Source organism: Polyodon spathula, chromosome 5 (assembly GCF_017654505.1).
Source record: "Polyodon spathula isolate WHYD16114869_AA chromosome 5, ASM1765450v1, whole genome shotgun sequence".
Taxonomy (NCBI): Eukaryota; Metazoa; Chordata; class Actinopteri; order Acipenseriformes; family Polyodontidae; genus Polyodon; species Polyodon spathula.
The window spans coordinates 24,920,190-24,935,455 of NC_054538.1; the positions used below are offsets into that span (position 1 = coordinate 24,920,190).

Genomic DNA, 15,266 nt, shown 5'->3' on the forward strand with positions numbered 1-15,266 from the left:
TGGAGGAAACTCTGACAGGAAATGGTCTGGCAGACCCAAAGCCACAAAAGAATCATAAGACAGGTTTCTGAGAGTCAACAGCTTGCGTGATAGGCGGCTCACAGGACAACAGCTTCAAGCACAGCTTAACACTGGTCGAAGTAAGCAAGTCTCAGTTTCAACTGTGAAGAGAAGACTTCGAGCTGCAGGTTTGACAGGTCAGTGGCAGTAAGAAAGCCATTGCTAAGATGTCAAAATAAGAAAAAGAGGTTTGCCTGGGCCATGAAGCACCGCCAGTGGACTACTGAAGACTGGAAGAAGGTCTTATGGACACATAAATCAAAATTTGAAATCTTCAGTTAATCACGCAGGGTTTTTGTACGCCGTTGAGTAGGCGGAAGGATGGTTCCTCGGTGTGTGACACCAACTATCAAACATGGAGGAGGAAGCGTGATGGTCTGGGGCTCTTTTGCTGGATCCAGAGTCAGCGACTTGCACAGAGTGAGTGGCACCCTGAACCAAAACGGCTACCACAGCATTTTGCAGTGCCATGCAATACCCTCTGGTATATGCCTAGTTGGTCAGGGGTTCATCCTACAGCAAGATAATGACCCAAAACATACCTCCAGGCTATGTCAGAACTACCTTAGAAGAAAAGAATAAGACGGTAGGCTTCGAATCATGGAATGGCCAGCACAGTCTCCAGACTTAAACCCCATCGAGCTTGTTTGGGATGAACTGGACAGAAGGGTGAAAGCAAAGCAACCTACAAGTGCAACACATTTGTGGGAACTTATGCAACAGTGTTGGGAAGAACTTTCCAAACAATATTTAATTTCCATAGTAGAAAGAATGCCGCAATTGTGTTCGGCTGTTATATCTGCAAAAGGTGGTTACTTTTGGTGAGTCAAAAATTTTGATTAAATTTTGTTAAACAAAACGATTCCATGATTTCTTTTTTATCTCCAATTGTTTATTTGTTCTATGCTTTAATTTCAGAGCACATTGAGACATTAAACTGCATACATTTCAATAAAAACTGGAAAAATGGAGGTGTTCTAAAACTTTTGACCTGTAGTGTAAATGAAATCAATTTTACTATTAACATGTTTCTCAGTTGTGATTGAAATGCACAAATGGCTTAACAGCTGGGGTAAAACACCAAAAATCAGAAGACTAATTACAACTTGACATAATGAAATACAATTAAATGCCATATACTTTGGGATAGGAAAATGTATTAAAAGGCACCATCAGGGTGACTTTCCCAAGTTCACAAGAATCACCCCCACCAAAAGCATATTAAGACAGTTTTTATCCTAATTTCTTTCTTTCTCTTGCAGAATGTGTGATGTCTGTTTATTTAATTTTCTAGATATATGCAGTTTTACTGTGACCATGAAGACATACCGGACATGAATTAAAGAGGTCTGATGTGAGTACATTTGTGTTCTTGTGGCTTAACAATGAATGAACAAATTTTGCCCATCTCATCATCCATGCATTATGATATGACAATGACGCCTGAAGTCATATAGGCTTTTAACCCAACACAATAGCATATTAGAAATGTGTTTTCTTACTTCTAACTACAATAGTGCTATTAAAGATCATATCACCCCCTGATGTCAAATTCACCTCAAAGCAAGATGGCCCTGACACTAAGACATATCTAATTTAATTCTGGTGTTTGCTTACTATATTTGACACTTTGCCACCAATGTGAAACATTAAAAGTATCATTGATGTATCACTGTTTCAAAGATACCAATATGCAGAGTAGTATACAACAATTTATTGGTGACAGGGCACTGGTGAGTGTCTATTTGGATGGGATTATAGTAAATTGAATTACTGTAACTTGGCTTACAAATACAAAAGTCAGCCTAAAAGCCTACCACCAAAGTCTATGAAATGTAAACTGGAATTAGGAATTCAACCAATCTTCAGAGCTGTAGTTGTCATTTCATTTAAAACTTAGCCTTTTGCAATTTTTTGCTGGTATTGTTGTTTTTATCTCTATACAATATTAAATTGCAGTTGCATTCACATTGTATACATACTGTAATGTGTGCATATACTGCTTTGAAAGAGGGTATGAATTCTCTTTACCGTACCATCTGAAACATTTAAAAAAAAAACGCTTACGAAAATCATTTACATCACAAAAACTACACTGGGGGTCATGGTAGGCAATTGGTCAAGGTTAGAACAAAGGAGAGAGGAAAATTAATGTGACTACAGGAATAAATTTTCTGGACAATCTAGGGTATTGCCACAGCTATCCCAGTTGTTAAGATGATATAGGTAGTCAAAAAGTAGAAAAAGTCCTTTCCTGGTAACAAGGCAAGGTAACATTTTTCACTGCAGGTTAGAATAATACTGCAAAGCAGGGGTTGTCAACCTTTTTTTGAAACTGTACCCCTTCTGTTGGGAGGTTTCAGCTAAAGTACCCTTTACAATTTTCACCCACTAAATGGTACCACAGTTGCAATGAAAGGCAGAATAATCTGATTAACATCATTTTTCACGGCAGTCTAGGACTGACACTGCTGGTTTAAGACCAAAAAGTAGGCTTAATTGTAAATGTCTTTGCACTTTCTGTGTTTTCTTCATTTGTTTTTCCTATGCAAGTAAGAAATGCATCCACTTCAAACACCGAAAACATAATCAACCAGTCACTATTGCTGTTACTAAAATGCAGCTGTGGTAATAAATTAAACAAAACTGTCTAAGTATGAGTATTGTGATTAGCCTACTGTTTCTGTTTACTGGAGCATTTATACTTCTAAAAAAAGCAGAAACACTGTGCTTCACTGATACAAGTTGAAAACATGAAAAAACCATGAGCAGCACAGAGCGCTCTCCATAGGTGCAATCTGCAGACTCCTGCTTCATCTATACAAAAACACTCAATCGAAATTACTCAGGTATACAGGTGGAGCAGGTGGACATGATAGATTCTTTGTATTTGTTTTAATCTGCGGTTCACTTTGAGCTGCTAAACAACGATTAAATAATGATACACAGTGTTTGAGAGAATATATAATACCGTTAAAATCATTATTTAGTTTAATTTTTATTTGTGCATTTCTGAGTCGTCCTGCGTACCCGCTATGACCCTTAGAAGTACCCCCATGGGAATGCGTACCTGTGACGGAGAGCAAATGAATCGGAATCAAAAATCTCCCTCTCGACCAGTGAGGGCACTGTACAACAGGAGCTGCAGGCTTCCTACTGAATGGTTGGGCAGTTCATCCTGGGGACAGTCGGGAGCCGGCCATTCAGGAAGAGGGCGGCGTTACGGTACCTGGAGTCATCGCCCTAGTACGGTGAGCGAAGTTTCAGTCATGAATTGGAGGAGATGTGATTGAACTAGCTATCGGAGGGGGCGGGGCTTAGGGTACTTTAGGGGGACGTGACGCCGTAATCAGCTCCTTTGTTGTGGTTAATGGGAGGAGACAAGGACGGAATCTTGAATGAAGTGTGGGTTCATTGAGGAGTATTGTGTTTGTTTTGCCAGACGGCTGATACGAAGCTGGAGCTGCAGCAAGAAGCCCGGACCTGAACGCGCACGAGCACCAGCACTCAGAGCACCGCACCTGCACCAGAGCACCCAGTTTGGAGACATGTTTTTGTGTTTATTATTTTGGGACTGCAACCCCTTTGTTTTGTAGCTGGTAATACCCATTGCTGGGTAGAGCCAGCTTTATTATTTGAAACCCGGTTTAAAAAGGGCATTAAAAGAAACCTGACCGGTAGACTTTGTGTTTGTCCTTTGTTGGAGCACCTCAACTCACCTATACACCGGAGCACTAAAAACCACTTTGCCACAATTGGTGTCAGTGGTGGGATCCATGGACATGGCTGCGCTAACCACGCTGCTACAGGCACTGGAGCACAGACAGGAAACGGAGGATAGACAGAGGGAGGAGAGATACACGGCGCTGATCGAGAGGGTCGGTCTTGGAAACGCACCCCAAACTCCAGCAGTACCCGTGATGGCACCTCTCAATACACGGGCGCAAAAGATGACTGCGGAGGATGACCCGGAGGCGTACTTGGTTGCCTTCGAGCGGTTGGGCACCACTGCGTCATGGTCGAAGGAGTACTGGGCCAGCCAACTGGGTCCCTGTCTGATCGGGGAGGCTCAGGCAGCATATCAGGCCATGACCAACGAGGAGGCTAGCCAGTACGACCTGGTCAAACAGGCCATCCTCCGATGCCTCAATATCACGTGGGAGACACATCGGCTGCGGTTCCGGGAGTATCGGAGGCCACGGGAGACCCGCCCCAGGGTGGTCGCGCAAAAACTTTGTGACCACATGGTGTACTGGCTCAACCCGGCAGAAAAAACGGGTCAGCAAATGGGGGAAGCCATCGTCCTGGAGCAGTTCTGCCATGTGGTCGGCGCCGAGACCCAGGGATGGATACGGCGCCACAATCCGACCACCTTGGAGGCCGCCGTCAGACTTGCGGAGGATTATGAGGACTCCCTGGTCTCCGTAAAGACCGGACTACTGACCCCTCTCGTCGCGCCCATCACCCGCGGATCAGTGCCCTCGTCTCTCCAGTTGGGAACCAGACCTCCCAGATCACCAGCCTCAATGGGCCAGATTTACTGCCCCCGACCCGCTGCAGTATCAGCAGTGGGACAGACAGCTAACCCCAGTGCCTTCTGCCCCGATCGTCTGTTTCAGGTGCCATGAGCCTGGACACATCGCCCGCTTGTGCCCCGCGGCAATGGAGTGCAACGTGGCGACCTGTTATCTGGCATCTGAGGCAGGTAAGGTACGGGGAAAGGGTCGGGAGGGGCCTTGTATTATTGATGTAGTGGTTGGTAATGTGAGTACCCATGCTTTAGTGGACTCAGGGTGTGCACAGACCTTAATTCAAACGTCTCTCTTAGGCGGTATGTCGTGGCAGCCACAAGGCAAGGTGGCGATCTCCTGTATCCATGGAGACACGGCGACATATCCCACCCTAAAAGCATACGTGTCGATAGGTTCGACACAACGCCACCTCATAGTGGGGGTGGTGGAAAGACTGCCGCATCCCATAATCCTGGGTCGGGACCGGCCACAGTATCGACAATTGCTCCAAAAGGCAGTCCCGACCACACACGTAACCGTGGCAGACAGAGCAGGGGAAACGATTGGTGATATTTTTCCCCTGCAAGCCGACCTGTTTAATTCTCTTTTTCATCCTAGGAAAACAAAGAAAGAGAGACGGATCGAAAAATGGGAAGGTGCATCTCTGAAATGAGGCTGGGAACTGGTGGGAGAGAGCGCAGATGGTATCAAACGCCACTCAAAGGGAGTCGGTACGCAGTGTGACTGAGGGGGCGAGGTTACTGGGCCATCCAGGGAAGATGCTACTCCAGCCCCTCTCAATGTACCGGACATGTGGGGCTCAAGCGCGGACTTAGTGTGGGACCAGAAAAACGACCCCACACTGGTGCACGCTTGGGAACAGGTCCGGTCTATTGAAGGTAAGGACGTTGAAGGCGCTGGGGCGCTGGTATATCCGCACTTCATTATCAAGGGGCAATTACTGTATAGGGTAAACCCTGCCACGGGCACAGGACAGCCTGTAACGCAATTGATGGTTCCCCCGTCGTGTCGGCCTGAGGTCATGAGGCTGGCGCATGACATCCCCTTTGCAGGACACTTGGGAGCCGACAAGACGAGGAAACGCATATTGGCTCGATTTTATTGGGTAGGACTTCATAATGAAGTGTCGAAATATGTAGCCACATGCCCAGACTGCCAGCGAATAGCGTCGGGTCGAGTGTGCCCCGCTCCTTTGGTCCCACTGACAATTATTTCCACTCCCTTTGAGCGCATTGCAATGGACATAGTTGGCCCTTTGCTACCTTCTGACTCTGGGTATACGCATATATTAGTAGTGGTGGATTATGCAACGCGATACCCAGAGGCAGTTCCATTGAGGTCCACTAGTGCCGCTGCAATAGCCAAAGAACTAGTACAGATTATGTCGAGAGTAGGGATCCCCAAAGAAATACTGACTGACCATGGGACTAACTTTCTGTCTCAAACACTACAGCAGGTGTATAAAATATTAAAAATACGTCCCATCAGGACGTCCGTTTATCATCCACAATCGGACGGTTTGGTGGAACGTTTTAATCAAACATTAAAACAGATGCTGAGACGATTTGTGAATCAAGAGCAAAAACATTGGGCATCGCTTCTCCCCTACCTCCTTTTTGCAGTGAGAGAGGTGCCGCAGAGTTCAACAGGGTTCTCCCCCTTTGAGCTCCTGTACGGCCGACAACCTCGCGGTATCCTCGATCTGTTGAGAGAGGGGTGGGAGGAGCACAAAGGCTCGTCCAAAAACGTAGTGCAGCATGTGCTCCTACTCCGTGATCGCCTGGATTTGGTCGGTCGTTTGGCCCAGGACAATCTAAAATCGGCACAGCACCGACAACAGCAGCATTACAACAAAAATGCACGGATTCGGACCTTTCGACCAGGAGACAAGGTAATGCTGCTTCTTCCCACGTCGGAATCGAAGCTATATGCTAAATGGCAGGGGCCATATGAGGTGATTCGGGCTATAGGGAAAGTTAATTATGAAATTCGGCAGCCCGATCGCCGTAATGAATGGGAAATTTACCATGTCAATTTATTAAAGCCCTGGCAGGCAAGGGATGCCTTATTTATAGCCCCAGGTGAGGTAGAGGATGATTTTGGACCCTGTATAGAGGCTCCTAGCATACAAAACATTCCGATGGGGGAACAGTTATTCCCAGATCAGCAGAGAGATCTGCGTAGGTTAATTGAGGAGTTCAGGGATGTTTTTTCTGATGTGTCCGGCAGAACTAATCTCGTTGAATATGACATTATCTCTCCCCCAGGTGTCACGGTTCGAGAGAGACCTTACCGGATCCCAGAAAGTCGACGAAGTGGCGTTCGCAAAGAGGTGCGGGCGATGCTCGAGCTTGGGGTGATTGAGCCTTCCAGGAGTGAGTGGTGCAGTCCGATTGTGATAGTCGCCAAAAAGGACGGCACCAACCGCTTCTGCATTGATTTCCGCAAGGTGAACGCTATTGCCAAGTTCGATGCATATCCCATGCCTCGGGTCGACGAGCTTCTAGACAGACGGGGAACGGCGAGGTTCATCTCGACTTTGGACCTGACGAAGGGATACTGGCAGATCCCATTAACCCGCAGATCACGTGAGAAAACGACATTTTCTACCTCTGATGGTTTGTTTCATTTCACAGCCATGCCGTTTGGGCTACATGGTGCGCCTGCTGCCTTTCAGAGACTAATGGACCAGGTTTTATGCCCACATCATGAATATGCAGCAGCGTATATTGATGATGTGGTGATATACAGCTCCACCTGGCGGGAGCATTTGGCTAGGGTCGCAGCCGTCTTGCAGTCTCTGAGGGTAGCCCGGCTGACAGCTAACTTGGGTAAATGTGCCTTTGCCAAAGAAGAAACACAATATTTGGGATTTATTATGGGACATGGGCAGGTGAAACCCGTCGCCACCAAAGTCCAGGCTTTGATGGACGCGGCAATCCCAAAAACCAAGTCCCAGGTGAGGTCTCTCTTGGGGTTGGCCGGTTATTACCGTCGATGCATCCCCGAGTACGCCACAGTGGTAAACCCTCTAGTGAACCTCACTAAAAAGAGCGCACCAAATTTAATTAAATGGACAGGAGAATGTCAGGGGGCCTCTGATACCATTAAGCAACGACTCTGCCGAGCCCCCGCCCTGATCACACCAGATTTTGATAAGGAATTCCTCCTCCACACCGACGCTTCTGATGTTGGTCTGGGGGCGGTCTTGTCCCAGCAGGTCGACGGAGTAGAACACCCCATCCTCTACATAAGCAAGAAAATGCTCCCTCGGGAGCGCAACTACTCCGTCATAGAAAAGGAATGTCTGGCCATTAAATGGGCCACTCAGACCTTCTATTACCTCTTGGGACATTCATTCAATCTCGTCACTGACCACGCCCCACTCAGATGGTTAAGCACAATGAAGGATAGCAACGCCCGGATAACTCGGTGATATCTGGTGCTGCAACCCTTCATGTATTTCATGACACACCGTGCCGGGAAAGATCATCAAAATGCGGATTACTTTTCCCGGGAGGGGGGTGTAATGGGTAAGGTAGATTCAGCCGAGTGTTCCTTCGGCTCCACTCTGAGAGGTGGGATATGTGACGGAGAGCGAATGAATCCGAATCAAAAATCTCCCTCTCGACCAGTGAGGGCACTGTACAACAGGAGCTGCGGGCTTCCTACTGAATTGTTGGGCAGTTCATCCTGGGGACAGTCGGGAGCCGGCCATTCAGGAAGAGGGCGGCGTTACAGTACCTGGAGTCATCGCCCTAGTAGGGTGAGCGAAGTTTCAGTCATGAATTGGAGGAGACGTGATTGAACTAGCTATCGGAGGGGGCGGGGCTTAGGGTACTTTAGGGGGACGTGACGCCGTAATCGGCTCCTTTGTTGTGGTTAATGGGAGGAGACAAGGACGGAATCTTGAATGAAGTGTGGGTTCATTGAGGAGTATTGTGTTTGTTTTGCCAGACGGCTGATACGAAGCTGGAGCTGCAGCAAGAAGCCCGGACCTGAACGCGCACGAGCACCAGCACTCAGAGCACCGCACCTGCACCAGAGCACCCAGTTTGGAGACGTGTTTTTGTGTTTATTATTTCGGGACTGCAACCCCTTTGTTTTGTAGCTGGTAATACCCATTGCTGTGTAGAACCAGCTTTATTATTTTGGGTCCAGTTTTCACTGGCAATACCCATTGCTGGGTAGAGCCAGCTTTATTATTTGAAACCCGGTTTAAAAAGGGCATTAAAAGAAACCTGACCGGTAGACTTTGTGTTTGTCCTTTGTTGGAGCACCTCAACTCACCTATACAACGAAGCACTACAAACCACTTTGCCACAGTACCCCGGTTCAAAACCCGCGTTGTAAAGTATAAAATGTTTAGATCTGGGTATATACTGCAAAACAATTTTTCTGTGAGTGTATAAATATTAACTGGATTTTATATCAGATAAGTTTCAACTGAGGTGTATATGTATATTAGGGCTGTCAATTAATCGCAGTTAATTTATGTGATTAACGGGCTGATTTCTTTGGAGATTTTTTTTTTAATTGCATTATGGAGCAAAATATAAAAGTGAAGGACTTCCTGTGAATGCTGTCAAATTAAAAATTTCAGTATCACAAACGTAGGCTACATCTAATCTGAAGCACCACCTGTGTGCTAAACACGCTTTCACTTCTCAAAATACACTTTCTAGAACATTAAGCAGATGGTTGTGAGAGACATTTCATAATAAACAAATATTGAAGGCTGAAGTTGTTTAATAGATACAAAATGTATGAAGAATTTCTTTAAATTGAGCACAAGGCCAACATAAGAATGTGTCAATAGACAAGACAATTTCTGCAGATAATACCCTATGGTAGAGAGAGAGAGAGAGAGAGAGAGAGAGAGAGAGAGAGAGAGAGAGAGAGAGAGAGAGAGAGAGAGAGAGAGAGAGAAATGAATCTATATAAAGATTCAGCAACTATTTCTTAAAGAACAAATTGCCATTTCTGTTGGGTGGGGATTGCATTTATTAAAGACAAAGACATTCTAGACCCTTTACTTGACCCCAAACAAATAATAACGATATATGTGGTTTGTACTTATGAAGTCATGGTAGACTTTGAAGGTCAACAGAGCGTCACAAAATAATACAATCTATGATATAAAAATAAAAAGGGCAAGGGCAATACTACAACTATTGCATGGGAATTGAAAAACCCAGGCATTTGAATTTGAAGCAGTTAATATTGCTAATGCATCTCTGCTCATGGTTTTATGTGTTCACAGTCATTGCTGTTTTCTTCAATTTGATTTCATTGCACTGTTATAACAGTTGGTGGAATGTGTCAAATGAAATTTACCAGAGGGCCAACTGGATCAAATCTGGCAAGATCTTTGCCCAGGTAATTAAATTGATTACCTCTGACTTTCTTTATCCACAGTAGGACATCCAAAGGTGATGACTATCGTATTGAAAAAGAAAAAAAAAAACGTTGGACTAGCCTTGTACTGCATATGTCAATAAATCTTTCCAGATTGTTCAATCTACAATTTACAAATGCCGTTGGATTTAGAAAGTGCACCTCAATACAGACCAGCGCACCCCGTGGCTACCATACAGTTTCAGACTTCAAGAACAGATTTTTTCTTTGGGCTAAGTTTATTTTAATTGGGATGTGATTGGTTGAAAATAAATTGGTCAAGTAAATTGTGCCAGTCCAAATCTAGACATATGTGAAAAGTAAAGTTGCAGTGGAGATAGAGCTGTTGCACTGCTGGGTCTCAAAAGAAACTTATATTGGCAGCAATGAAATGATCTTTTTTTCTTAGAATACATTTTCCAATTGACTTGAGCTTTTTAATTTTACAAACAGATGACATGTATTTATTTTGTAATGGAAGCCCAAGCCACTGATTGTAAATGGGCAATCAGGGTGTAATTGTTGTATCTGTATTAATGATGCGGTAAAACACACAAGGCAAAACTAGAAAGAAACAATCCAAACACATTTCAAGTCTTTTTCAATGTCTTACTGTATTCTCAAGGTACCACAATTATAGTGTTACACCAGTAATGGAAGTAAAAAAAAAAGACATTTGAAAAATAAATGACTGCTTGTCATACAATCGAGACAAATCTATTCAAATATGTTGTCTTTAAAAATTAAATGTTTTGTAGGTTATTTGATGTTTTTTGCCAAATAGTGTTTTGCCAAATTAGTGTTAATTGCCAAATAAACTAAATATGGTTGACAAAATTCGAGATTCTGAGATGAGGAATAACTAAGCTAGATGTGTCTGCACATTAGAAACAGTGATTTGTATTCTGTGTGCATTAAAACCACTGCAGTGAATAGGTTAATTAGTTCCTCTTAAGTTTCAGTTAAAACAGTTTTTTCTTAATCCAGTACCCCGATATACTGTACTGTAAGACATATCTTTTATAACCCTAAATATACCATTCTTGAAATTGTTCTCAATTAGCAAGTAGGTTCTGGTGATTGCATTTTTATTCCTCTTAGATTTTCATCATAAATATGGCCTCTTTGGAAGATGCAGGGATGCTGGGGCTAGCACAGTTTCCGCCGGTGGACCACCATAGCGGCCCTGGTGATGCAGTAAAGCACACAAGGCGAAACTAGAAAGAAACAATCTAAACACATTTCAAGTCTTTTTCAATGTCTTACAGTATTCTCAAGGTACTACAATTTCAATGTTACACTAACATCAGGTACACTGCTCCAGATTTCAGGCTTCCAAGGGCAAGCCTTAGGTAGAAGCCAGGCAGGGCTTGTAGAGGCAATAGACAGCTTTGGCTGTCTCAGGCCAGGGTTAAATGCTTGCAGTTCCACACGGGACCTCCTCCCGTTCAAGGGATCTCAGTTACATCTGTGAGCGACCCTCTCCAGGTCTTGGCCCTCAGGCCAGAAGTAGATACACTACTTCGAAAACAAGCCATCAGTCTCGTAGAACACACCTCTCAGCAAGAAGGGTTCTACTTGAGATACTTTCTGGTGCCAAAGAAGGATGTGGGCTTTTCGCCTAATCCTAGACCTGAGACACCTCAACAGGTTCTTGAAGAATAGGAGATTCCAGATGGTCACACATTGCCACATTCTCCAGTCAGTCTGGCCAGGCGACTTAAATTTTTCCATGCTGCCATTCGGCCTCTCCTTAGGCCCCCCTGCATGTTTTCAAAGTGCAGGGACGCCATCCTAGCTCTCCTGTGGCTGCAGGGGATCACGGTGTTGAACTACCTGGGTGACTAGTTGATTTCGTCCCAATCATAAGTGAAAGCATTGATCCACACGGCGATCATGACAGAGTATCTGGAGAGATTGGGTCTCACCCTAAACGATGCCAAAAGCCAATTAACACCGGTTCAAAGCACGGTTTACTTGGGTCTACCACAGGTCATGACTCTATTTATTGCCCTATAGCAACTATTCTAAAGTTTTTGCAAGATCTGTTAGAGGAGGGCAGAACACCCTCTATGCTGAAAGTGTAACTAGCAGCTATATCTGCTTGCCATGTCCCCACTAACTCAGTTTCCCCAGACACTCATATTCTGGTGACCAGTTTTCTAAAGGGTGCTCGGCAGCTATGTCCTCCTAGAAAGGCCGCCATTCCCAAGTGGAGTCTTAAAATATCTCTCTAAGAAGACAGGCTTTTTGTTAGCCATTACTTCCACTAAGCGGGTTAGTGAGCTACAGGTTCCATCTACACCTTCATCAGGCACAAGGGTCCTTGAGGATGCATGCTCACACCATAGAAATGAGTTCAGTGGTACCAAATCGTCCCTCATCTGCTGTCTGCTCACGCGTCCTCCACCATGGCTTTGATACACTTTCCCAAAAGCAATGTTGTTGCCTGTCGTAGAATTGAAAGGGAACGCTAGGTTAAGCTTGTAACCCCGGTTCCCTGAAAGAGAAGACGACCAACAAGCCTTGCGAGGTTGCTTCAATTGCATTTGCGGGTTCGATGCAAAAGAGAACGTGGTCTCCACGAAGTGGCTACTTAATCCCTTGGTAGACAGGACCGAGTGCGTCACTCCCTGGAGGGGCCTTTTGGCATCTCTGACATAAAATGCTCAGTAAATACCTGACCTGTGGCAGGCATATCCCAAAAGTATTGTTGTTGGTCATCTTCTCCTGCAGGGAATCAATCAGAACTCTGCCGCTTGCATTTTAACTGGCTCCAAAATGGGTGCTCATATTACACCAGTTCTTGCCTATCTGCATAGGTTGCCAGTCAAGAGTAGGATTAAAATTTTACTGCTAACTTATAAGGTTATAAATGGCTTGGCCTACAGCCCTGCACGGGACTATTTTTTTAATCCCACTGCTGTCCCGCCTAGCAATACCCACTCCCAATCCCATCTGCTCCTGCATTGTTTCTTGCATTTTTATCTCGCTCCTAACCGCAAAAACCTTAGATCCCACAAATCCTGCGAGAGACAAATTCCCCATGCTACAAAAAAAAGTTGGTTAATATATTATATACTGAGCATCAAAATAAACGTATCACTTATATTTGAGCATCAAAATAAATTTATCACTTAGAAAATTCACTGGATGTAATTGTAAAATGACAAACTCTGTTTTAGAGCAGGTGCAGTGACTTTTATGTGTTCTGATTAACAATTGACATCACGAAGATGCTGCAAAATGATCCATCGTTCTTGGGCAGTTGTTGTGACTCTTGGTCTCCCAGTTCGTGGTCTATCATTAAATGTGTCTGCTTATACTGTCTCTTTGAAATTGCTGGCTCTGAGCAGCCAAGACGGCGAGCCAAAGTACTCTGCCCTAGTCCAGCCTCCAACATGCCGATTGTACGAAGGTGCTGTTCTCTTCAAAGATGTGGCATATTGTTTTTTTTCTGTAATTTTCTTTATTGCTTTTATTTAAGCTCGCAATTCAACAGCTGAAAAAACCAAAAACATTTTGTCAAATCATCATTTATATACCTTATTTTTTTAAATAAATGTGTTATAATAGTGATAAGTTTCTTTAGACATTCACAACATGAAGAATAAAAACAAATAAAACAAATCTCATCCCCTTATACACTTGTTATATATTGCACTGGGCCTGTCAACGGGCCTGACCTCGCTTGAATATCTCAGACACCATAATAGCCAGCTTCCGGTTCTTAAAGTACATATTCAGAGCATGTCCGTATCAAACGGTCCAAAGCAAAACTACAGCAAACCGAAACTTGAGTCATGTGAAGAGTCAGGTCCCTAGGTTTCGTTTCTTACCTATCACTCGGTCACTTCAAAAGATAGTGTTCAGCTTTCAACGTCATTTAAAAGCACATGCTTTGCGGTTTCCTTGATGCACTTATGTGTACTTCTTACAGGAAACAGCTATCCCCTATATTCAATGTATACCTATGGGTTCATTGCTGTAACGCGCATCCATTTCCCAGAAAACAGCAGGAAAACAGTGCTTGACAATACAGGACTTGGAAAGCTCCCTACTGTCTCACAGTGGACATTACTGGGACTTTTTTATTGTGTGTTTGTTTTACTAAAATGTATATAGTTAATTTTATTTATGTATTTATTTATTTATTTATTTATAATTAAAACTGCTATGTCCTCAGGTTTTAGAGCCCTAAAAGCACTGACAAACCGATGATGCAACAGTGACAGTCCACGCTCTGTGGCGCTTATGTGATGTTACATAACTACAAAACCTGTGCGTGTAATTTTCTGACTTGACTTGAGACTGTGTGCTTAGGAGTAAGGGAAACAAACACGTATAGGAAAGAGAAGCTCAAACAAAATAATTAGCAATTTCCCAAAAAGGCAATTTTTTTTTTTTTTTTTTTTTTTTTTTTTTTTTTTTTGCCCACCCAATCCTGCCCACAACTAAGTAAATTGTACCTACTCCCTCTATTATGGCAGTGGGTCCTACAGGGCTCTAGCTTGGCCCCAAATTACAGCTCTGATTTGTTATCGAGGTACATTCCCACACGTAACCTATGCTCTGCGAATTCAGGTCTGTTAGGATTCCACAGGTTTGTTCTATGGGCGACACAGCTTTTTGCTGCTATGTGCCTAGGCTTTAGAATAATCTTCGGCAGGTGTTCAAGGATGCATGGTTAGGGTTATGCCATTGTTCAGTGTTTTATTTTGTAATCTGTGCTACTTAACTACATGCTTGTGTATTTGTAATTGCATTTTGGTTTGTTGTTTTTAGTGTTACTGTTCTAAATTGTTCAGCACTTTGAGAATTTATTTCTGGGCCGTAAAAAAAGTTGGCACTCGATAAAGTCCTAAGATAAAGTATAATAAAGTTTTTTAATACATCTTATACATAATAATTATAATAATATAATTATTATAATTAGTAAGCCTAATTAATAAAAGCCTGGTAAATAAAGACCTAGGCAGATACAACAATAGTGAATAATAAAGAACACACATGATAGGAGTACATATTCAACAGGTGAACTTCAGCAAATATTTACAACATACTTCAGAGATTTACACTTTTCCAATTTTTTTCACTTAGCAGGCTCAATTATAAATAAAAAAAAAAAAAACAGTAAATGCTGCTAAGATGAAGAAGAAGATAAATACAATGGTGATTGAAAATTATTTTGATAAAGATAATGCAAAGCAGGCTACCCCTTTAGTACAGTATGGGCCATATTTAAAAATAAATAAAAAAGAGTTTCCTCCATTCTTT

At 43.5% G+C, this 15,266-nt stretch overlaps 1 protein-coding gene across 1 annotated transcript in view; it reads right to left on the minus strand.

Moving 5' to 3' along the window:
- The window catches only part of LOC121315266 (orexin receptor type 2-like), a 34,966-nt gene that overhangs the window by 18,207 nt on the left and 1,493 nt on the right, over nucleotides 1-15,266 (minus strand). The window lies entirely within an intron of this gene.